General features: G+C 39.9%; 2 pseudogenes; one reads left to right on the top strand and one right to left on the bottom strand.

Annotated features, from left to right (window-relative positions):
- Positions 1-2,681: 2,681 nt before the first annotated feature.
- Positions 2,682-2,779, bottom strand: LOC148777311 (U6 spliceosomal RNA; annotated as a pseudogene).
- A 3,333-nt stretch (positions 2,780-6,112) lies between these two features.
- On the top strand, positions 6,113-22,770 carry LOC148777310 (protein CFDP2 pseudogene; annotated as a pseudogene).
- The last annotated feature ends 972 nt before the right edge of the window (positions 22,771-23,742 follow it).

Here is a 23,742-nt window from a genome sequence, read left to right as displayed (position 1 = left end):
GTGAAGAAAGCTGATCGCCGAAGAATTGATGCTTTTGAACTGTGGTGCTGGAGAAGACTCTTGAGACTCCCTTGGACTGAAAGGAGATCCAACCAGTCCATTCTAAAGGAGATCAATCCTGGGTGTTTGTTCATTGGAAGGACTGATGCTAAGGCTGAAACTGCAATACTCTGGCTACCTCATGCGACGAGTTGACTCACTGGAAAAGACTGATACTAGGAAAGGTTGGGGGCAGGAGGAGACGGGGACAACAGAGAATGAGATGGCTGGATGGCATCACCGACTCTGTGGACATGAGTTTGAGTGAACTCTGGGAGTTGGTGATGGACGGGGAGGCCTGGCGTGCTGTGATTCATGGGGTCGTGGAGAGTCGGACACGACTGAGTGACTGAACTGAACTGAACTGAACTGAATACATGGAATTCTGGCATAAACATCTCCCATTTGATAGAGTAGGTACACAGATCCCATTTGTATTTATTTACCTTGCACTTTAGTGCATAATTAGAATGGACACATACTGGTAGAACAGTCCTCATGGTGGCTTCCGAATTTTATAGGAATCCTATCCTTTTCTTCCAACTTAATAAATCATAAGTGATACTTTGTCTTGAGAAAAATTGTTGAAATCTTCAGTGCAATTCTCTTTAAATGATGAAGAGGTTTGTGGTCCCTATTTCACCTCAGTCATCCCTGCTTAAAGAATGACCCAAAATGTAACTCAGTAAATTTATTCAAGTGGTATTTTCAGCAGTTTTGTCCTATAAGTTCAGTTCAGTTCAGTCACTCAGTCGTGTCCGACTTCTTGCGACCCCATGAATCACAGAACGCCAGGCCTTCCTGTCCATCACCAACTCCCGGAGTTCACTCAAACTCATGTCCATTGAGTCAGTGATGCCATACAGCGATCTCATTCTCTGTCGTCCCCTTCTCCTCCCACCCCCAATCCCTCCCAGCATCAGAGTCTTTTCTAGTGAGTCAAATCGTCGAATTAGGTGGCCAAAGTATTGGAGTTTCAGCTTTAGCATCAGTCCTTCCAATGAACACCCAGGATTGATCTCCTTTAGAATGGACTGGTTGGATCTCCTTGCGGAACAAGGGACTCTCAAGAGTCTTCTCCAACACCACAGTTCAAAAGCATCAATTCTTCGGCGATCAGCTTTCTTCACAGTCCAACTCTCGGATCCATACATGACCACTGGAAAAACCATAGCCTTGACTAGACGGACCTTGGTTGGCAAAGTAATGTCTCTGCTTTTTAATATGCTGTCTAGGTTGGTCATAACTTTCCTTCCAAGGAGTAAGCATCTTTTAATTTCATGGCTGCAATCAGCATCTGCAGTGATTTTGGAGCCCAAAAAAATAAAGTCTGACACTGTTTCCACCGTTTCCCCATCTATTTCTCATGAAGTGATGGGACCAGATGCCATGATCTTCATTTTCTGAATGTTGAGCTTGAAGCCAACCTTTTCACTCTCCTCTTTCATTTTCATCAAGAGGCTTTTTAGTTCCTCTTCACTTTCTGCCATAAAGGTGGTGTCATCTGCATATCTGAGGTGATTGATATTTCTCCTGGCAATCCTGATTCCAGCTTGTGCTTCTTCCAGCCCAGCGTTCCTCATGATGTACTCTGCATAGAAGTTAAATAAGCAGGGTGAAAATATACAACCTTGACGTACTCCTTTTCCTATTTGGAACCAGTCTGTTGTTCCATGGCCAGTTCTAACTGTTGCTTCCTGAGCTGCATACAGGTTTCTCAAGAGGCAGGTCAAGTGGTCTGGGATTCCCATCTCTTTCAGAATGTTCCACAGTTTATTGTGATCCACACAGTCAAAGGCTTTGGCATAGTCCATGAAGCAGAAATAGATGGTTTTCTGGAATTCTCTTGCTTTCTCCATGATCCAGCGGATGTTGGCAATTTGGTCTCTGGTGCCTCTGCCTTTCCTAAAACCAGCTTGAACATCTGAAAATTCATGGTTCACATATTGCTGAACCCTGGCTTGGAGAATTTTGAGCTTGTTTTTACTAGCATGTGAGATGAGTGCAATTGTGCCGTAGTTTAAGCATTCTTTGGCATTGCCTTTCTTTGGGATTGGAATGAAGACTGACCTTTTCCAGTCCTGTGGCCACTTCTGAGTTTTCCAAATCTGCTGGCATATTGAGTGCAGCACTTTCACAGCATCATCTTTCAGGATTTGAAATAGCTCAACTGGAATTACATCACCTCCACTAGCTTTGTTCGTAATGATGCTTTTTAAGGCCCACTTGACTTCACATTCCAAGATGTCTGGCTCTAGGTGCGTGATCACATCATCATGATTATCTTGGTCGTGAAGATCTTTTTTGTACAGTTCTTCTGTGTAATCTTTAGATAAATTTTTAAAGATTTCCACAAATTCTCCATAGGTACCATTCTTCCAAGTGATCAGAGTTACTTGATTTAAGTTTAATTCAATTATATCCCTTCCACCTTGGAAAAGGAAGTGATTTGTTCTCACAAGAATTGACAACTCATCCAAGTATAAATGTTTGACAGTAGCAGTGGCAAGTCTTATAAAAAATTATATTTACTGACATAGACAGTAACATGATATGGTTCTTTTTATGTCTTTGGTGGCACTTGTAATGCCTCTTCTATTTCTGAATTTATTTATTAGAGTCTTCTCTCCTGCTTCTCTCTCAAATACTTTATTATTTTGCTTATTGTCTTTGTGCTGGGCTCATGCTAATCTTCTGTGTATCATTCTAATTTTACTATATGTGCTGATGAAGTTAGTATTTCTCTTTTTCTTGTTTAATCTAGCTAAAAAGGCTTGTTATTTTTATTTTCTCAAAAGATTAGCTCTTAGTTTCATTGATCCTTTCAATTGTCTTTCTAGCTCTGTTTAATTTTTATGCTCTAATCCTTTTATTTCTTTAACTTCACTAACTTTGGAGTAGCTTGTTATTTTTTTTCTCAGTTTGTTTTCCTTCCTGGAGGTGTAAATTAGACTGTATATTTGATTTTTTCTTAATAAAGGCATTTATCACTATAAACTTCCTTCTTAAGACTACTTTTAATGCATCCCTTAAGTTTTAGTATGTTTGTTTTCATTTTAACTTGTCTTGAGATATTTCCTAATTTCTCTTTTGATTTCTTCTTCAACCCATTTTTTGTTCAAGAGTGACTTGTTTAATTTCTATATATTTGTGAATTTACCAGTTTTATGCATGCCAGTTAAGTCCATTGGTCTATGGTGCTTTTCAAGTCTAGTGTTTACTATTTATTTTTTGGTCTGGATATTATATTAATAATTGAAAGATAAAAGTAATAAAATATAATAAAGATAATAAATAACAATAAAACTCCTACTATTATTGTATTGGTGTCTCTTTTTCCTTTCAGTTTTGCCAAATTGCTTTGTACATTTAGATGCCATGATGTTGGGAGAATTATACACACATATTTATAATTGTTGTGCCTTTCCAATGAATTGATCCTTTTGTTGTTGTTGTTGTTGTTATAGTCACTAAGTCATGTCTGATTCTTTGCTACCCTTATGGATCATAGCCCACAAGGCTCCTCTGTTCATGGGGTTTCCCCACTCCAGAATACTGGAGCAGGTTAGGATCTTCCTGACCCAGTGATAAAATCTGTGTTCCCTTCACCTCCTGCATTGGTAGGCAAGTTCTTAAACACTGAGCCACCAAGGTCATTGTATAATGTCCTTCTCTATCTCTGTGACAGTGTTTGTCATAAAGTTAACTTTAGTTTGATATAGGCAATAACAGTCCTGTTTTCTTTTGGTTCCTATTTGCATGGATTACTTTTTCTATCTCTTCAATTTCAATTCATATGTATTCTTATAACTAAAAAGTCTTTTCTGTAAATAGCATATAGTTGGATCTTGAGATTTTTGTTTTGTTTTGCTTAAAAAAAATTCTTTCAGATAGTCTGTGTCTTTATATAGGGGAGTTTGATTCATTAATGTTTAAAGTAATTGTTGATAGAGAATGCCTTGCTATTTCCATTTTATTGTTTTCTTACTGCCTTATAGTATTTATCCCTTTTTCTCTCTGGCTGTTTTTCTTTGTGTTTCATTGATTTTTCTTCATTGGTATACTTTGATTCTTTCCATGTTTCTTTCATACATATTCTATTGGCATTTTATTTCTCATTATAATGGGACCTATGTAAAACAGTCTATGGTTATAACAGTTTTAAGCTGATAACCTAATGATATATGGTATATAACCTTTACTCCACTTGCTTTTTTTCTTTGTCTGTCATTTTATTATAATGTGTCTTCGTATAAATTCCTTTTATTTGTAACCTTTGGGCTCCTGGATTTAGAGATTCATTTCCCCTTTCCAAAATTTGGGAAATTTTGGACCACTATTTCTTTGAATAACTTCTTACTACATCTTTGTCTTTTGACCCTCTTATGGCATTCCATAAGTCTCTTTAGCATTTTTCATTCTTTTTTTATTCTGTTTTTGTTGTTGTTGTTACCTCCTCTTATTGGATAGTTTCCAATGTCTTTTCTCTGAGTTTACTGATCCTTTTTTCTGGTTTCTTCTGAGAAGCCCTTCTAGTGAATTTTCTAGTTCCTTACTGTGTGCTTCAATACAATCTGCTAGGTACTTTTTAATATTTTCAATCTCTGCTAATATTCTCAGTTTGTTCATGTGTTGTTCTTAAGACCTCACTGAATATGTTTATGATGGTTATTTTAAGTTTTATTTCAAGTAACTTATATATTTCCATTTCATGAGGGTCATTTTCTAGAAATGCATTGTGTTCCTTTGCTTGGAACATATTTTCATGATTTTTTCATTGTCTTTGATTCCTTATATTGGACATTACAGTTACTTTTCTCATTCTTCTTGCACTGGTCTTGCACGAGATAAGACCCAAACTAGTTGTCCCAGTTGGAAAGTCTGAGAAGACTTTCAAAACTTCATGCCAGTTCAAACTGTTATATTGTTCTCAGTGGCCCCCCAGGCATCTAGTGTTGGGTTTCATCAGTGCTCTAAGACATGACAGAATCCAATAACTGAGAAAATGACCAGAAAAATCAGAGTATTAGACACGCAATTTTTTTCCCTCTCTTGGAGAATCTGGGGACTGGGTTTCTTTTTGCCTGAGCTGGGGTGTGTGGTGTGGTATGTGTTAGTTAGACAGTTTAAGCAACAGTTTTTATTCTCAATGGTCCCTAAGATCTAGAGTATCCCTGGTCTCATCAGAGATCAAAAACTGGTGAGACAGAAGTAAGTGCCTCAGGAAGCCCACAGCGTCATCATAAAGCTGAACCTATGGTATAGTGCTTTCCTAACGTCCTGAGGAAGAAAGTGGGAACTAGGAGTATCTTTTCAATAGCATGGTGCTGTGCCCTGTTAGGACTAATGATGAAATATTACTACCAGCTTTGAGGTGGCTCAGTCTGTGCTCACCCAGCATTCGTAAACCTTTCAGTCAGTTTCTGGATTTCTCCCAAGGGAAACTATTCTGTATATCGTCACTAAATATGTATGTCCATGAGGGAAAGACATTGTTAGGACTTCCTATTTACCATCTTGCTGATGTTCCAAAATATATTTTCTGTCTTAAATATTTTAAAAAGCCAAGTACATATAGTCGGGGAAGGCAATGGCACCCCACTCCAGTACTCTTGCCTGGAAAATCCCATGGATGGAGGAGCCTGTTGGGTCCATGGGGTCGCTAAGACTCGGACATGACTGAGTAACTTCACTTTCACTTTTCACTTTCATGCATTGGAGAAGGAAAGGCAACCCACTCCAGTGATCTTGCCTGGAGAATCCCAGGGAGGGGGAGCCTGGTGGGCTGCCATCTATGTGGTCGCACAGAGTCGGACACAACTGAAGTGAAGTAGTAGCAGCAGCATAAAGACACACAAAAATTAATATTATTAAAATAATTCAAGAAGTGTTTAATAGACTGTTTTATTTACAAAGTACAAATGAGTGAAAATGTGAAGAATAGTGTTAAGTCACAGAGTTAATAAAAAGGAGCTGTAGCTCCCTGTAGAACAGAAGGAATGAAGGGAAGACATGGTTTTCAGAAGCTGGAAAAAGAGCAGAGTGGAGAAGATAGAGTATAATGGGCTAAATAATGTCCTCCAGCAAATACCCAGTTGTGGATGTGACTGGTGATAGAAGTAAGGTCCGATGCTGTAAAGAGCAATATTGCATAGGAAACTGGAATGTTAGGTCCATGAATCAAGGCAAATTGGAAGTGGTCAAACAGGAGATGACAAGAGTGAATGTAGACATTCTAGGAATCAGTGAATTAAAATGGACTGGAATGGGTGAATTTAACATAGATGACCGTTATTCTTACTACTGTGGGCAGGAATCCCTTAGAAGAAAAGGAGTAGCCATCATGGTCAACAAGAGTCCAAAATGCAGTACTTGGATGCAATCTCAAAAATGACAGAATGATCTCTGTTCATTTCCAAGGCAAACCATTCAATATTACACTAATCCAAGTCTATGCCCCAACCAGTAATTATGAAGAAGCTGAAGTTGAGCGGTTCTATGAAGACCTACAAGACCTTTTAGAACTAACACCCCAAAAAGATGTCCTTTTCATTATAGGGGACCTGAATGCAAAAGTAGGAATTCAAGAAACACCTGGAGTAACAGGCAAATTTGGTCTTGGAGCACAGAATGAAGCAGGGCAAAGGCTAATAGAGTTTTGCCAAGAAGCTCACTGGTCAAAACAAAAACCCTCTTCCAACAACACAAGAAAAGACTCTACACATGGACATCACCAGATGGTCAACACCGAAATCAGATTGATTATATTCTTTGCAACCAAAGATGGAGAAGCTCTATACAGTTAGCAAAAACAAGACCAGGAGCTGACTGTGGCTCAGATCATGAACTCCTTATTGTCAAATTCAGACTTAAATTGAAGAAAGTAGGGAAAACAACTAGACCATTCAGATATGACCTAAATCAAATCCCTTATGATTATACAGTGAAAGTAAGAAATAGATTTAAGGGACTAGATCTGATAGATAGAGTGCCTGATGAGCTTTGGATGGAGGTTCTAGACATTGTAGAGGAGACAGGGACCAAGACCATCCCCATGGAAAACAAATGCAAAAAAGTAAAATGGCTGTCTGAGGAGGCCTAACAAAGAGCTGTGAAAAGAAGAGAAGCGAAAAGCAAAGGAGCAAACGAAAGATATAAGCATCTGAATGCAGAGTTCCAAAGAATAGCAAGGAGAGATAAGAAAGCCTTCCTCAGTGATCAATGCAAATAGAAATAGAGGAAAACAACAGAATAGTAAAGATGAGAACTTTTCAAGAAAACTAAAGATTTCAAGGGAACATTTCATACAAACATGAGCTCGATAAAGGACAGAAATGTATCGACCTAGAAGAAGCAGAAGATATTAAGAAGAGGTGGCAAGAATACACAGAAGAACTGTACAAAAAAGATCTTCACAATGAAGATAATCACGATGATGTGATCACTCACCTGGAGCCAGACATCTTGGAATGTGAAGTCAAGTGGGTCTTAGAGAGCATCACTATGAACTAAGCTAGTGGAGGTGATGGAATTCCAAATGAGCTATTTCAAATCCTGAAAGATGATGCTGTGAAAGTGCTGCACTCAATGTGCCAGCAAATTTGGAAAACTCAGCAATGGCCACAGGACTGGAAAAGGTCAGTCTTCATTCCAATCCCAAAGAAAGGCAATGCCAAAGAATGCTCAAACTACCGCACAATTGCACTCATCTCACACGCTAGTAAAGTCATGCTCAAAATTCTCCAAGCCAGGCTTCAGCAATATGTGAACCGTGAACTCCCAGATGTTCAAGCAGGTATTAGAAAAGGCAGAGGAACCAGAGATCAAATTGCCAACATCCGCTGGATCATGGAGAAAGCAAGAAAGTTCCAGAAAACCATCTATTTCTGCTTCATGGACTATGCCAAAGCCTTTGACAGTGTGGATCACAATAAACTGTGGAACATTCTGAAAGAGATGGGAATCCCAGACCACCTGACCTGCCTCTTGAGAAACCTGTATGCAGCTCAGGAAGCAACAGTTAGAACTGGTCATGGAACCACAGGCTGGTTCCAAATAGGAAAAGGAGTACGTCAAGGTTGTATATTGTCACCTTGCTTATTTAACTTCTATGCAGAGTACATCATGAGGAACGCTGGGCTGGAAGAAGCACAAGCTGGAATCAAGATTGGCAGGAGAAATATCAATAACCTCAGATATGCAGATACCACCCTTATGGCAGAAAGTGAAGAGGAACTCAAAAGCCTCTTGATGAAAGTGAAAGAGGAGAGTGAAAAGGTTGGCTTGAAGCTCAACATTCAGAAAACAAAGATCATGGCATCTGGTCCCATCACTTCATGGGAAATAGATGGAGAAACAGTGGAAACAGTGTCAGACTTTATTTTTTTGGGCTCCAAAATCACTGCGGATTCTGATTGCAGCCAGGAAATTAAAAGACGCTTACTCCTTGGAAGGAAAGTTATGACCAACCTAGATAGCATATTGAAAAGCAGAGACATTACTTTGCCAACCAAGGTCCATCTAGTCAAGGCTATGGTTTTTCCCGTGGTCATGTATGGATGTGAGAGTTGGACTGTGTAGAAAGCTGATCTCCGAAGAATTGATGCTTTTGAACTGTGGTGCTGGAGAAGACTCTTGAGAGTCCCTTGGACTGCAACAGATCCAACCAGTCCATTCTAGAGGAGATCAATCCTGGGTGTCATTGGAAGGACTGATGCTAAAGCTGAAACTCCAATACTTTGGCCACCTCATGCGACGAGTTGACTCACTGGATAGAGTCTGATGCTAGAAGGGGTTGGGGGTGGGAAGAGATGGGGACGAGAGAGAATGAGATGGCTGGATGGCATCACCGACTCTGTGGACATGAGTTTGAGTGAACTCCGGGAGTTGGTGATGGACCGGGAGGCCTGGCGTGCTGTGATTCATGAGGTCACAAAGAGTCAGACACGACTTAGCTACTGAACTGAACTGAACTGCCAAGAGATCTGCCTCCTAAGCACTGGAACCTCTGGATTTTGCCCTGTATGAGGAAAACAAACAAACAGAAAAACTTTACATATGCAATTAACTTAAACATCTTGAAATAGGAAGAATATCAAGGATGATAAAGTGGGACCTAAACATTATCTCATATATTATTGTAAGAGGAAGGAAAAGTGAGATTTGACACAGAAGAGGGTGAAGTGATAGGATTACAAAAGCAGCAGAAGTATGCAATGACAAGCCAAAGAATGATGGCAGTCAGCAACATCTGGAAAAGGTTAAAAATGGATTCTTGCATAGAACTTCTGGAGGACACGTGGCTCTGTCAACCCCGTGATTCTGGCCTAGAGATACTGATTTTAGAGTTATGACTTTTAAAACGATGAAGGAATACATTTCTGTATTTTTTAAATCCCAAATTTATGGTAATTTATGTCATTTGCAGGAAACTAACAGTGTAAAGGGAGGAGAAAATAGAGGATAAAAAGTATAAAGCTAGAAACAGAGTGGAAACATAATTGACTTTGGAACCAGAAAGATTTTATTTGAATTTCAGATTCCAAACCTATCATTTCTGTAACTTAGTTGTTAGCAAGATAGTGGTAGTTTTCAGTTAAGCAGTATTTCTTACAGCCTATGGGATTTGCCATGTATATTGTTTAAAGATATTTCTGGCATTTTTGTTATTGTTAAATAGTAGCCTCTATCAAGCAAGACAATTAATAGAATACAAAGTAGAAGAGACTGGCATAGCAATTATGGAAAAGAGAATTGAAATTATGCCACATGAAGAATTGAAAGAACTGGCACCATATGTTACTAGAAGCAGTGAGTAAAAGCAACAAAACCATAGTAGAAACAATATATCCAGAGTGATAATGACAGATAAGGGGGAATATTCTACAAAAGTGTGCCAGGCATTCAGGAATATGTGTCCAGAATATCAAAACTGACAGAAAAAAGTCCACTTGAATGTTGAAACATAAGGGTTTAAAAGATTTTTAAAAATTCCTTAATGTAGGTAAGAATTAGTTCCTGATCTTATTGTAAGACTGTGGTTGAAAAGTGTGTGAATGTACAGGGCAAGAAACTGGAGGTAAAAGGCTGTGCAGTTTTGGTGGCTTTATCAGTCTGGAGAGTAAGTGTTCTGAGAAAGCACTACTCCATATATATACCTACTTCATATTCTCCTTGACACCATAGTGAAGTGAAAATCGCTCAGTTGTGTCCGACTCTTTATGACCCCATGGGCTGTATAGTCCATGGAATTCTCCAGGCCAGAATATTGGAGTGGCTATTCTTTCCCTTCTCCATGGGATTGTCCCAACCCAGGGAATGATTGAATCCAGGTCTCCCACACTGCAGGCGGATTTTTTACCAGCTGAGCCACAAGGGAAGCCCCCTTGACACCGTAAGTATTCTTTATTTGAGGGAATAGATTCAATAGAGTGCCTGAAGAACTATGGATGGAGGTTCTTAACATTTTACAGGAAGCAATTATCAAAGCCATCTGCAAGAAAAGGAAATGCAAAAAAGCAAAATGGTTGTCTGAGGAGGCCTTACAAATAGCTGAGAAAAAAAGGGAAGTAAAAAGCAAAGGAGATAAGGAAAGATTCGCATTTGAATACAGAGTTCCAAAGAATAGCAAGGACAAATAAGAGAGGCTTCCTAAGTGAACAATGCAAAAAAATAGAAGAAAACAATAGAATGGGCAAGACTAGAGATCTTCTCAAGAAAATTAGAGATACCAAGGGAAACTTTCATGCAAAAATGGGCATAATAAAAATAAAAAAATGAAACGGACCTAAAGAAGCAGAAACTATTAAGAAGAGGTTGTAAGAATACACAGAAGAACAAAAAAGATCTTCATGACCCAGATAGCATTGATGGTGTGATCACTCACCAAGAGGCAGACATGCTGGAGTGTGAAGTCAAGCGGCCTTAAGAGGTATCACTATGAACAAAGCTAGTGATACCTTACGGTGAACTGAATAGGATTCTTGATCTCCAAAGAAGATTTAGTTTCGGGACCAAGGACCAGCCTCGATCACTCAAGAACTTTTGTGTACAAGAGTTTTATTAAAGTATGAAAAGCGACAGAGAAAACTTCTGACATAGACATCATAAAGGGGACAGAGAGTGCCCCCCTCGCTAGGGTTAGCAAGGGAGTTACATACATTTTTAATTAGTTATTTCAATAAATCAAAAAAATGTCTCAAGTTTGTCAAAATTTTACCAGACCCACTCCCACAATTTACATTTTAGGCTAACAGGATTCATTTCAGTTCAGTTCAGTTCATCTGCTCGGTCGTGTCTGACTCTTTGTGAACCCATGGACTGCAGAATGCTAAGCCTTCCTGTCCAACACTAGCTCCTGGTGTATACTCAAACTCATGTCCATTGAGTCGGTGATGCCATCCAACCATCTCATCCACTGCTGTCCCCTTCTTCTCCTGCCTTCAATCTTTCCCAGCATCGGGGTCTTTTCAAATGAGTCAGTTATTTGCATCAAGTGGCCAAAGTATTGAGGTTTCAGCTTCAGCATCAGTCCTTCCAATGATTATTCAGGACTGATTTCCTTTAGGATTGACTGGTTGGTCTCCTTGCAGTCCAAGGGACTCTCAAGAGTCTTCTCCAACACCATAGTTCAAAAGCAGCAATTCTTCGGCGATCAGCTTTCTTCACAGTCCAACTCTCACATCCATACATGACTCCTGGAAAAACCATAGCCTTGACTAGACGGACCTTTGTTGGCAAAGTAATGTCTCTGCTTTTTAATATACTGTCTAGGTTTGTCATAGCTTTTCCTCCAAGGAGCTTTCATTTTCATGGCTGCATCTCACCATCTGCAGAGATTTTGGAGCCCCCCCAAATAAACTATGTCACTGTTTCCACTGTTTCCCCATCTATTTGCCATGAAGTTGTCGACTAAAAAATGATGTACAACTTGCGAGTTGTGAGTTAAGTTTTATTTGGGGCAAAATGAGGACTGTAGCCCAGGAGGCAGCATCTCAGATAGCTTTGAGAGACTGCTCCAAAGCGGCAGTGGGGGAAAGTTAATATATAAGGTTTTGGTGAAGGGGAAGTTCAATACCAGGAAGCACTCAATTTACAAGTTATTTTGTTAGTCCTGAGGGACTGATGTCACCATGAAGGGATTTAGTACTTCTCTAGATATGAGGAGATGCAAGGATTGAAATCATAAAATCTGTTCCTAAAAACATCCAACTATCTAAAGACCTGTCCCACCAGATTCCCTGAAGCACAGAGTGCCTCACTCCACCCTGAACTCCCTCAGAGACTGTTGAAGGTCAACAGCTATAGCAGCATGGGGTTCAGTCTCCACAGAGGCAGATGGCAAATGCCTTTGTTGTTCAGTCATTGGCAATGCTCTTGGTAAGTGCCAATCTGTAGTTGATATGGCCCCTTGTGGTCATAAATCCAACCATACTTTGGGGGGCATCTCATGACCATTTTGTCCCTCATAGCTGGGAAGGATTGTTCCCAGTTCTGTCAATAAGACACTTGTCAATAAGACACTCAATGTGCTATTACTGGACTTGGTCTTAATAGTCAAATATCTCAGGACACCTGTCTTCTAGTTATGGTCCTAGTATTCCTTCTCTTTGCATCTTTTCATACCTAGAGTTACACTATTACAATCCTTGATCATATCATATATCAAGCTACACATTTGATCAACTGCTTCAAGTCTAGTCCTCATTTTTGTTGGAGACTCAGTCATACACTTGGTAATACAAGAAATGATAATCTTGTGAAACAAGCAAAATACAAAGAGTATAATTAATAACATTAGTGGAATTAAAAGTAAATATTATAGCCATGAGCCTCCCACACCAGTTTCTTTAAAAGATCGCCAAGACTAAGGAATGGGTCACTTAAAGCAGAAATCTGATTTTTCATGTGCTTCACATGTGTTACATTAAAGGATTTATCAGGTATGAAAATATAGCATTCAGTTTGAATTATAGCACAGAGATCTCACTGACATGTTGTAAGGTTTCAAGGGCCTTGCAGTTGTGTAGCACTTCCTTTCTCATCATAGAGATCTCAGAATTCAATAGGCGAATAGCCCGGTTTTTATCATTTAAAGCTTATGAAAGTTGTTAAGGTTTGCTGCTGCTGCTGCTAAGTCGCTTCAGTCGTGTTCAACTCTGAGTGACCCCATTGATGGCAGCCCACCAGGCTCTCCCATCCCTGGGATTCTCCAGGCAAGAACACTGGAGTGAGTTGCATTTCCTTCTCCAGTGCTTGAAAGTGAAAAGTGAAAGTGAAGTCGCTCAGTCATGTCCGACTCTTCGCGACCCCATGAACTGCAGCCTACCAGGCTCCTCTGTCCATGGTATTTTCCAGACAAGAATACTGAAATGGGGTGCCATTGCCTTCTCCATCTTTAGGCTTCAGTTCAGTTCAGTCGCTCAGTCATCTCTGATTCTTTGCGACCCCATGAATCACAGAACGCCAGGCCTCCCTGTCCATCACCAATTCCCGGAGTTCACTGAAACTCATGTCCATCGAGTCAGTGATGCCATCCAGCCATCTCATTCTCTGTCGTCCCCTTCTCTTCCTGCCCCCAATCCCTCCCAGCATCAGAGTCTTTTCCAGTGATTCAACTCGTCACATGAGGTGGCCAAAGTATTGGAGTTTCAGCTTTAGCATCAGTCCTTCCAATGAACACCCAGGATTGATCTCCTTTAGAATGGACTGGTTGGATCTCCTTGCAGTCCAAGGGACTCTCAAGAGTCTTCTCCAGCACCACAGTTCAAAAGCATCAATTCTTCAGCGATCAGCTTTCTTCACAGTCCAACTCTCACAACCATACATGACCACGGGAAAAACCATAGCCTTGACTAGACGGACCTTTGTTGGCAAAGTAATGTCTCTGCTTTTTAATATGCTATCAAGGTTGGTCATAACTTTCCTTCCAAGGAGTAAGCGTCTTTTAATTTCATGGCTGTAATCAGCATCTGCAGTGATTTTGGAGCCCAAAAAAATAAAGTCTGACACTGTTTCCACTGTTTCCCCATCTATTTCCCATGAAGTGATGGGACCAGATGCCATGATCTTTGTTTTCTGAATGTTGAGCTTCAAGCCAACCTTTTCACGCTCCTCTTTCACTTTCATCAAGAGGCTTTTTTGTTCCTCTTCACTTTCTGCCATAAGGGTAGTGTCATCTGCATAACTGAGGTTATTGACATTTCTCCCAGCAATCTTGATTTCAGCTTGTGCTTATAGATATGGTCAATTACATCCTTCAACCCCATTGAAGGCACACACACAAGCTACTAAGTGGTCATACCAGTAGAATACAGATCTTTGCCCCATTGGGATCATACCAATGGTAGATTGGTTAGGGTTACTTATAATTTGCTAACATGTCTGACCTTAAATTCATGGGAATCCCAGGCTACACTTTCATATCCGTCCCTGTAGATGTGAAGGCCATAAATTAGTGCCACAGATCCACTGAGTTACATACCAATACCACTCTCTAATTGTAATAATAGGCATAGTTCATAAAGCACCCAGTCTTGTCGCATAATTACCAGGTTGATCATTTTTAGTATGATTTAACCATTCCCAACATAGAGGAGGGAGAAGGCAATGGCACCGCACTCCAATACTCTTGCATGGAAAATCCCATGGGCAGAGGAGCCTGGAAGGCTGCAGTCCATGGGGTCGCAAAGAGTCGGACATGACTGAGCTACTTCACTTTCACGCATTGGAGAAGGAAATGGCAACCCACTCCAGTGTTCTTGCCTAGAGAATCCCAGGGAAGGAGGAGCCTGGTGGGCGGCCGTCTATGGGGTCGCACAGAGTCGGACACGACTGAAGAGACTTAGCAACAGCAGCAGCAACACCGAGGAGCCTTTAAACCTAAATGGCCATAGCCTGATGTTAACCATGTAGATCCTCTCCATAATTGTGGGGATTTTCCTTTTAATAGATGAGAAGTTAATTTTTTATTGAAACTTAGCTCATCACTTCGATTGAGTTTAAATGACACTAACAGAAAACTGAAATCTGTGGCCAGCATCAGATCAGGTATTATTAACTGGCCAGGTGAGAGGATCCCATCTAGTAATACCATGAATAGATAGAACAGGACTGAACACTCATCTGAAATAAATTTCCTAGGGCGTATCCAATCAGAGCCCCATAGAACAGAAATTCACCTAGAGAACAGGTAATCCAGAAGTAATTTTAATCCAGAAGGCACAGGTAATTGGCCACAACCCAATAATTGGTTTGACTTTTAAACTAGCATAGAATCATGTCCATGATAGAAAACATGTGACTAATAGGCATAGGTGCAAGGAATCAAGAAAACATTATAAATGATTATAAAAGTCAGATCAGCATCTTGGGCAAGCCATCTACTTCTGATGTCATCTTCTTCTCATCCTAGTGTAGTGTAGTTTCTTCTGTTTGAGCATTGTTTTAAGGTGAATTGAGGTCCTCTCTATGTACCAGTAAAGCTTAGGGGCTTTTCGAAGTGGGAGTTAACCCGAGTCAATTTTCCTTCAATTTCACTGGGTGTGAGCTAATTAAGAGTACCTGATAGAAAGGTCCTTCCACCCAGGTTGGGACAGTTCCTTAAATTTTGTCTTCTTTCAGTCTTGATTGAAGGTTATGTGTGAAGCATCTGATCTTCATCCAAAGACAGATTACTGAGATGAGCTTCAGAAACAACTCTAGAGTGTCCTTTAATGGTTCAATTAAATTTTAATATACCCTAACAGCAAAGAACTATCCAGAAAATGAGTCTTAGTAGATACAGAACTCCATTAACAAACTGGGATTTAACATTCATTGAAACATCTCTTTCTCCCTAAAATCACCATCATTTTTACCAAATATAACCAAATTAAGACCTGTTTGTAATATAGGTCTGGTCTCAGTAAACTTGGCCTGATTTATAGAACCATAATTAATCATAGACTCTTTTGCTTTCCTGAGACTTTTATAGAGTCTCAGACTGAACTTTTAAAATAAAATCTTTCAGGGCTAGGAAAGTCATGCCAAAGGCTTATCACGGATTTTGCCTGAAAGATCTAAGTAAATTCCTGCCTTCTCAAGGTCTCCAAAATTCCTTGAGATTTCTATAACTGTTATTGAGATAACCTTCCTAACTTATCTGATTAGTTTTACTGGGAACAAAGAGATTCCAATAGCTGGAGCTTCAGATAGAAAAGATAAATGTTTCAATTTATTTATAAAATATAATTTTACAAAATTAGTGTCATAATTAGTTTGAGGGGAAGGTTTTTTGTTTTGTTTTGTTTTCTTATAACTGGAAAACACAGATTCAGATCAGTAATTCTTCAGATAGAAACCATAAAAGTTATAAGCATATTAACCAGTTCATTCAGTCCTTTTGTTAACCTTAGTGAAATCATCAGGTTTTCTATTGAAATCCTTACCCAGTTTGGTATTTATCCAAAAGTTCTTTTTATAAATCTTGAAGAGGTAAAACTTGGTTAGTGCTATGACAACATTTTGATATAGTCACTAGAATTATGCTTGATAACATTTTACCCAAACATATCAAAATGTGATCACTCACCTGGAGCCAGACATCTTGGAATGTGAAGTCAAGTGGGTCTTAGAGAGCATCACTATGAACAAAGCTAGTGGAGGTGATGGAATTCCAGTTGAGCTATTTCAAATCCTGAAAGATGATGCTGTGAAACTGCTGCACTCAATATGCCAGCAAATTTGGAAAACTCAGCAGTGACAACAGGACTGGAAAAGGTCAGTTTTCATTCCAATCCCAAAGAAAGGGAATGCCAAAGAATGCTCAAACTACCGCACAATTGCACTCATCTCACACGCTAGTAAAGTCATGCTCAAAATTCTCCAAGCCAGGGTTCAGCAATATGTGAACCATGAACTTCCAGATATTCAAGCAGGTTTTAGAAAAGGCAGAGGAACCAGAGATCAAATAGCCAACATCTGCTGGATCATGGAGAAAGCAAGAGAGTTCCAAAAAAATGTCTATTTCTGCTTCATGGACTATGCCATACCCTTTGACTGTGTGGATCACAATAAACTGTGGAACATTCTGAAAGAAATGGTCATACCAGACAACCTGACCTGCCTCTTGAGAAATCTGTATGCAGGTCAGGAAGCAACAGTTAGAACTGGCCATGAAACAACAGACTGGTTCCTAATAGGAAAAGGAGTACGTCAAGGTTGTATATTGTCACCCTACTTATTTAACTTATATGCAGAGTACATCATGAGGAACACTGGGCTGGAAGAAGCACAAGCTGGAATCAAGATTGCCATGAGAAATATCAATAACCTCAGATATGCAGATGACACCACCCTTATGGCAGAAAGTGAAGAGTAACTCAGAAGCCTCTTGATGAAAGTTCAGTTCAGTTCAGTTCAGTTCAGTCGCTCAGTCGTGTCCAACTCTCCGCGACCCCATGAATCACAGCACGCCAGGCCTCCCTGTCCATCACCAACTCCCAGAGTACACTCAAACTCATGTCCACAGAGTCGGTGATGCCATCCAGCCATCTCATTCTCCGTCGTCCCCTTCTCCTCCCGCCCCCAACCTTTCCCAGCATCAGAGTCTTTTCCAGTGAGTCAACTCGTCGCATGAGGTGGCCAAAGTACCGCAGTTTCAGCTTTAGCATCAGTCCCTCCAATGAACATCCAGGATTGATCTCCTTTAGAATGGACTGGTTGGATCTCCTTGCAGTATAAGGGACTCTCAAGAGTCTTCTCCAACACCACAGTTCAAAAGCATCGATTCTTCGGCAATCAGCCTTCTTCACAGTCCAACTCTCACAACCATACATGACCACGGGAAAAACCATTGCCTTGACTAGACGGACCTTGGTTGGCAAAGTAATGTCTCTGCTTTTTAATATACTATCAAGGTTGGTCATAACTTTCCTTCCAAGGAGTAAGCGTCTTTTAATTTCATGGCTGCAATCAGCATCTGCAGTGATTTTGGAGCCCAAAAAAGCAAAGTCTGACACTGTTTCCACTGTTTTTCCATCTATTTCCCATGAAGTGATGGGACCAGATGCCATGATCTTTGTTTTCTGAATGTTGAGCTTCAAACCAACCTTTTCACTCTCCTCTTTCACTTTCATCAAGAGGCTTTTGAGTTCCTCTTCACTTTCTGCCATAAGGGTAGTGTCATCTGCATATCTGAGGTTATTGATATTTCTCCCAGCAATCTTGATTCCAGCTTGTGCTTCTTCCAGCCCAGCGCTCCTCATGATGTGCTCTGCATATAAGTTAAATAAGCAAGGTGACAATATACAACCTTGACGTACACCTTTTCCTATTTGGAACCAGTCTGTTGTTCCATGTCCAGTTCTAACTGTTGCTTCCTCACCTGCGTACAGGTTTCTCAAGAGGCAGGTCAGGTGGTCTGGGATTCCCATCTCTTTCAGAATGTTCCACAGTTTATTGTGATCCACACAGTCAAAGGCTTTGGCATAGTCAATGAAGCAGAAATAGATATTTTTCTGAAACTCTCTTGCTTTCTCCATGATCCAGCGGATGTTGGCAATTTGATCTCTGGTTCCTCTGCCTTTTCTAAAACCTGCTTGAACATCTGGGAGTTCACGGTTTACATACTGCTGAAGCCTGGCTTGGAGAATTTTGAGCATGACTTTGCTAGCGTGTGAGATGAGGGCAATTGTCCGGTAGTTTGAGCATTCTTTGGCATTGCCTTTCTTTGGATGAAAGTTAGACGAGAGCAAAAAGGTTGGCTTGAAGCTCAACATTCAGAAAACAAAATCATGGCATCTGGTCCCATCACTTCATGGGAAATAGACGGGGAAACAGTGGAAGCAGTGTCAGACTTTATTTTTTTGGGCTCCAAAATCACTGCAGATGCTGATTTCAGCCATGAAATTAAAAGATGCTTACTCTTTGGAAGGAAAGTTATGACCAACCTAGATAGCATATCAAAAAGCAGAGACATTACTTTGACAACCAAGTTCTGTCTAGTCAAGGCTATGGTTTTTCCCATGGTTATGTATGGATGTGAGAGTTGGACTGGGAAGAAAGCTGATCGCCAAAGAATTGATGCTTTTGAACTCTGGTGCTGGAGAAGACTCTTGAGAGTCACTTGGACTGCAAGGAGATCCAACCAGTCCATCCTAAAGGAGATCAATCCTGGGTGTTCGTTGGTAGGACTGATGCTAAAGCTGAAACTCCAATACTTTGGCCACTTCATGTGATGAGTTGACTCAAGGGAAAAGAGTCTGATGCTGGGAGGGATTGGGGGTGGGAGGAGACGGGGACGACAGAGAATGAGATGGCTGGATGGCATCACCAGCTCAATGGACATGAGTTTGAGTAAACTCTGGGAGTTTCTGATGGACAGGGAGGCCTGGCGTGCTGTGATTCATGGGATCACAAAGAGTTGGACACGACTGAGAGACTTAACTGAACTGATACAGTTTCTAGGATATCTATATTAGTAACATTTACCATACAATATAACCTGAGACTTATTACCCACTTGACAATACCCCCCATGTAATGCTGTATACAAATTGAACCTAATTAGTGTAATATCTCTCTTTGTGACATTTCAGGGGCCCTCTGAAGCATCCCAAAGTTAGGTAGAAATCTTCATTGGAATGATTTAGGAAGATTTGTCAACAAATAACAAAAAGGTTTAGCACACTCAGTCAGATAGGATTATAGGCCATTGTGAAACAATAGCTATTCACTTAGCCAAATTAACAATAAGGGATTTCAGAACAGATCATTTAAGAGAAAAATAAATTTAATCTATTATAAAAGGCAGTTCAATATCTGAAGGAAAGGCGTCCTCTTAACAGAGAGAAAATCTAAATTCAAGTGTTTTCACCAGTTTACTTTACTTAAAAGTTAAGCTTAATTAATTTTATTTTAAACTTAGTCCTCACCATATTTTTAGGTGGTTAGAATAGGGAACAGGAGTCCAAAACTGCAGGGGCTAAAAAGGCAATGACAAAGAAAGCTCAAACTACCACGCAATTGCACTCATCTCACTCTCGAGGAAAGTCATGCTCAAAATTCTCCAAGCCAGGCTTCAGCAATATGTGAACCATGAACTTTCAGATGTTCAAGCTGGTTTTAGAAAAGGCAGAGGCACCAGCGATCACATTGCCAACATCCGCTGGATGAAGGAAAAAGCAAGAAAGTTCCAGAAAAACATCTATTTCTGCTTCATTGACTATGCTAAAGCCTTTGACTGTGTGGATCACAATAAGGTGTGGAACATTCTGAAAGAGATGGGAATACCAGACCACCTGACCTGCCTCTTGAGAAACCTATACGCAGGTCAGGAAGCAACAGTTAGAACTGGACATTGAACAGCAGACTGGTTCCAAATAGGAAAAGGAGTGTGTCAAGGCTGTATATTGTCACCCTGCTTATTTAACTTCTATGCAGAGTACATCATGAGGAGCGCTGGGCTGGAAGAAGCACAAGCTGGAATCAGGATTGCCAGGAGAAATATCAATCACCTCAGATATGCATATGACACCACCCTTATGGCAGAAAGTGAAGAGGAACTCAAAGGCCTCTTGATGGAAGTGAAAGAGGAGAGTGAAAAGGTTGGCTTGAAGCTCAACATTCAGAAAACAAAGATCATGGCATCTGGTCCCATCACTTCATGGGAAATAGATGGAGAAACAGTGGAAGCAGTGTCAGACTTTATTTTTTTGAGCTCCAAAATCACTGCGGATGCTGATTGCAGCCATGAAATTAAAAGACGCTTACTCCTTGGAAGGAAAGTCACGACCAACCTAGATAGCATATTAAAAAGCAAAGACATTAATTACTTTGCCTACCAAGGTCCGTCTAGTCAAGGCTATGGTTCTTCCAGTGGTCGTGTATGGATGTGGGAGTTGGACTGTGAAGAAAGCTGATCGCCGAAGAATGGATGCTTTTGAACTGTGGTGCTGGAGAAGACTCTTGAAGAGTCCCTTGGACTGCAAGAGATCCAACCAGTCCATTCTAGAGGAGATCAATCCTGGGTGTTCATTGGAAGGACTGATGCTGAAACTGAAACTCCAATACTTTGGCCACTTCATGCAACGAGTTGACTCACTGGAAAAGACTCTGATGCTGGGAGGGATTAAGGGCGGGAGGATACGGGGACGAGAGAGAATGAGATGGCTGGATGGCATCACCGACTCTGTGGACATGAGTTTGAGTGAACTCCGGGAGTTGGTGATGGACAGGGAGGCCTGGCGTGCTGTGATTCATGGGGTCGCAAAGAGTCGGACAGGACTGAATGACTGAACTGAACTGAACTGACTGAAAGTCAGGCTTATTTCCTTTTCCCTTCACAAAATGCAATTCCATTCCTCATAACTTCTTTACCAAAAACACACTTGCTACTTTCCTAAAGTAACAAAGAACTGACTTTTATATTAGCATTTTATAGATTGTTGCTGCTGCTGCTGCTGCTGCTAAGTTGCTTCAGCCGTGTCCGACTCTGTGTGACCCCATAGACAGCAGCCCACAGGCTCCCCTGTCCTTTGGATTCTCCAGGCAAGAACACTGGAGTGGTTTGCCATTTCCTCTTCCAATGCATGAAAGTGAAAAGTGAAAGTGAAGTCGCTCAGTCTTATCTGACTCAGCGACTCCGTGGACTGCAGCCTACCAGGCTCCTCCGTCCATGGGATTGTCCAGGTAAGAGTACTGGAGTGGGGTGCCATTGCCTTCTACATTTTATAGATTGGTGAGCATAAATAAAAGTGATAATTTCTAAAACCTTTGTTTTCTTAGAAAGAACATTTTAGGATGGCACCAAACACTATTTTTAATCACAAATCTCTTTAGTTTCTCTGTAGGAGAAAAATCAGTGTTTAGTAGTAAATGTTTCAAATTCTTATTTTATTTGGAAATGACTAAGTTATTTAATAGACTTCCAACACTTAGTTTAGCACAACCCTTAGAAGTTCAAGTCACCCCAATCAGGATAGACTATTTTAGACAGACGTTCCTAAAACATAATTATTAGAGTTTTTAAATTCATAATTATTAGAATTATTTATAATTATTTAATAATTATTAGAATTATTTATAATTATTTAATAATTATTAGAATTTAATCCATGAATTATAATTCATTATTTTAGAATTATTAGAGCTTCTTAATCTAAACCCTCATATCTCATTTACATTTTTTAGAAGTTTCTTCACTCGAGATAATTTCCTTGCTGGCAAACTTGTAACACATATAATAATATTTAACTTCTATTAAACCTAGGTACAATGAAAATATTCTGCTTAATGTTAATTACTCTTAGACATGCCTACATATTTAGATCAACAAACAAACATTAATATCAGGTATTTAATACTATTTCCCAGTTCATGTAAATCTGAAATTCATTTAGGTTATTTTCTCTTGTATTTAGAATTATTTGATTTGTAAGCACTTACTTTTTTTTTTAAGGCCAATTAAATTAGAGCTTATTTACAAACTGATCTCTGCAATCAGAAATATTATCAAGAAAACAGACACACACTGAGACATACATACATGCAAATAGACACAAGAGATCCTATAACTTTGTTTTCCAAAACTTAGTTATGAATAAAAAATTGCTTGGAGTAAGATTTTAAAAGGTTTTTTCCCCTTTTTGTTACTTTTGGTTTCAGGAATTAGATATGGTCTTGATAAGTGATCCAGAGAGCTCTGGTCTAAAGGTACAGGAGGAGTTATTTCCTCAGGGGAAGAATTCCTAACAGAATTTTTTCTTCAAGCTTCCTCTGGAGTCTAAAGAATATTGTGACCACATTGTCAAAAATTGTAGTTTTTATTTTTGTGTGTGTGTGACCATAGTTTTATAGCCAAAATTTAGACCATATAGTACTCAACTTAGCCCTGATAACAAGGGCAGATTGGTCCCAGCAGGGATTGTCCCTCTTGGGAAGTAAGGGTCTTAATTTGATCAGCCCCAGGATGTTGATTACAGTAGGAAGACCGGGACATAAGGGAACTTCAGTTCATTTTCCTATCGTAAATCAATAAAGATCTAATATTTTTAGGCCATTTTTCTTGTCATTGGATCAGAGCTATAGATTGACCAGTCATTTAAAAAATTTCCCAAGGAGTTTCCAGGTGGGGTGTGGAACCTTAGAGTGAGCAATTCACATATTAGCTCCAACAGTCTGTGCCAGAAGTCTGTGCACTCAAACCAAACTGAACCAGAACTTCACCAGCCAGGAGTCACACTCCAAATGAGGCAAAGGCAAAGAGATGCCCAGAAATCAAAAGCCAAGTGGCAAGAGTGCCCCCAAAACATTGTAATATGATGCCCTAAGATCAAATCCAAATGGCATAAATGCCAAACTTGACTTCCCAATTCCACTAGACCTGTGACCTGGCAAAGTCACTGCTAGCAGCCTTTTTAGTTATGATAGTTTCAAGCAATTTCTTGTTGATTTTCTGCGAAGAAGTTACTTTATTATTTACTCTTTTAGAAGCTTCTAGATATCAGTCAAAGTGCAGCCGGCCTTTTCTAATTGTGCACACAAAATTATCCATTTTAGAATATCAAAAGAATCCCAATTTGGCCATTTTAGGTTGAAATCTCTTTTAGTATAATTTCTTCAATTAACTAGGTACTTGCAAGTATGAGCTCCGTATGTATTGTACATGAATCTGGCTAGATTTAGAATTATTTAGAATTAGCCAGAGACTGGTTTTCTGACAAC

This window comes from Moschus berezovskii, chromosome 7 (assembly GCF_049115385.1).
Source record: "Moschus berezovskii isolate FMDL1 chromosome 7, NW_MosBer_1.0, whole genome shotgun sequence".
Lineage (NCBI taxonomy): Eukaryota > Metazoa > Chordata > Mammalia > Artiodactyla > Moschidae > Moschus > Moschus berezovskii.
The sequence above is the reverse complement of the archived record's forward strand: the minus strand, read 5'-3'. Positions and strand labels throughout refer to the sequence as shown.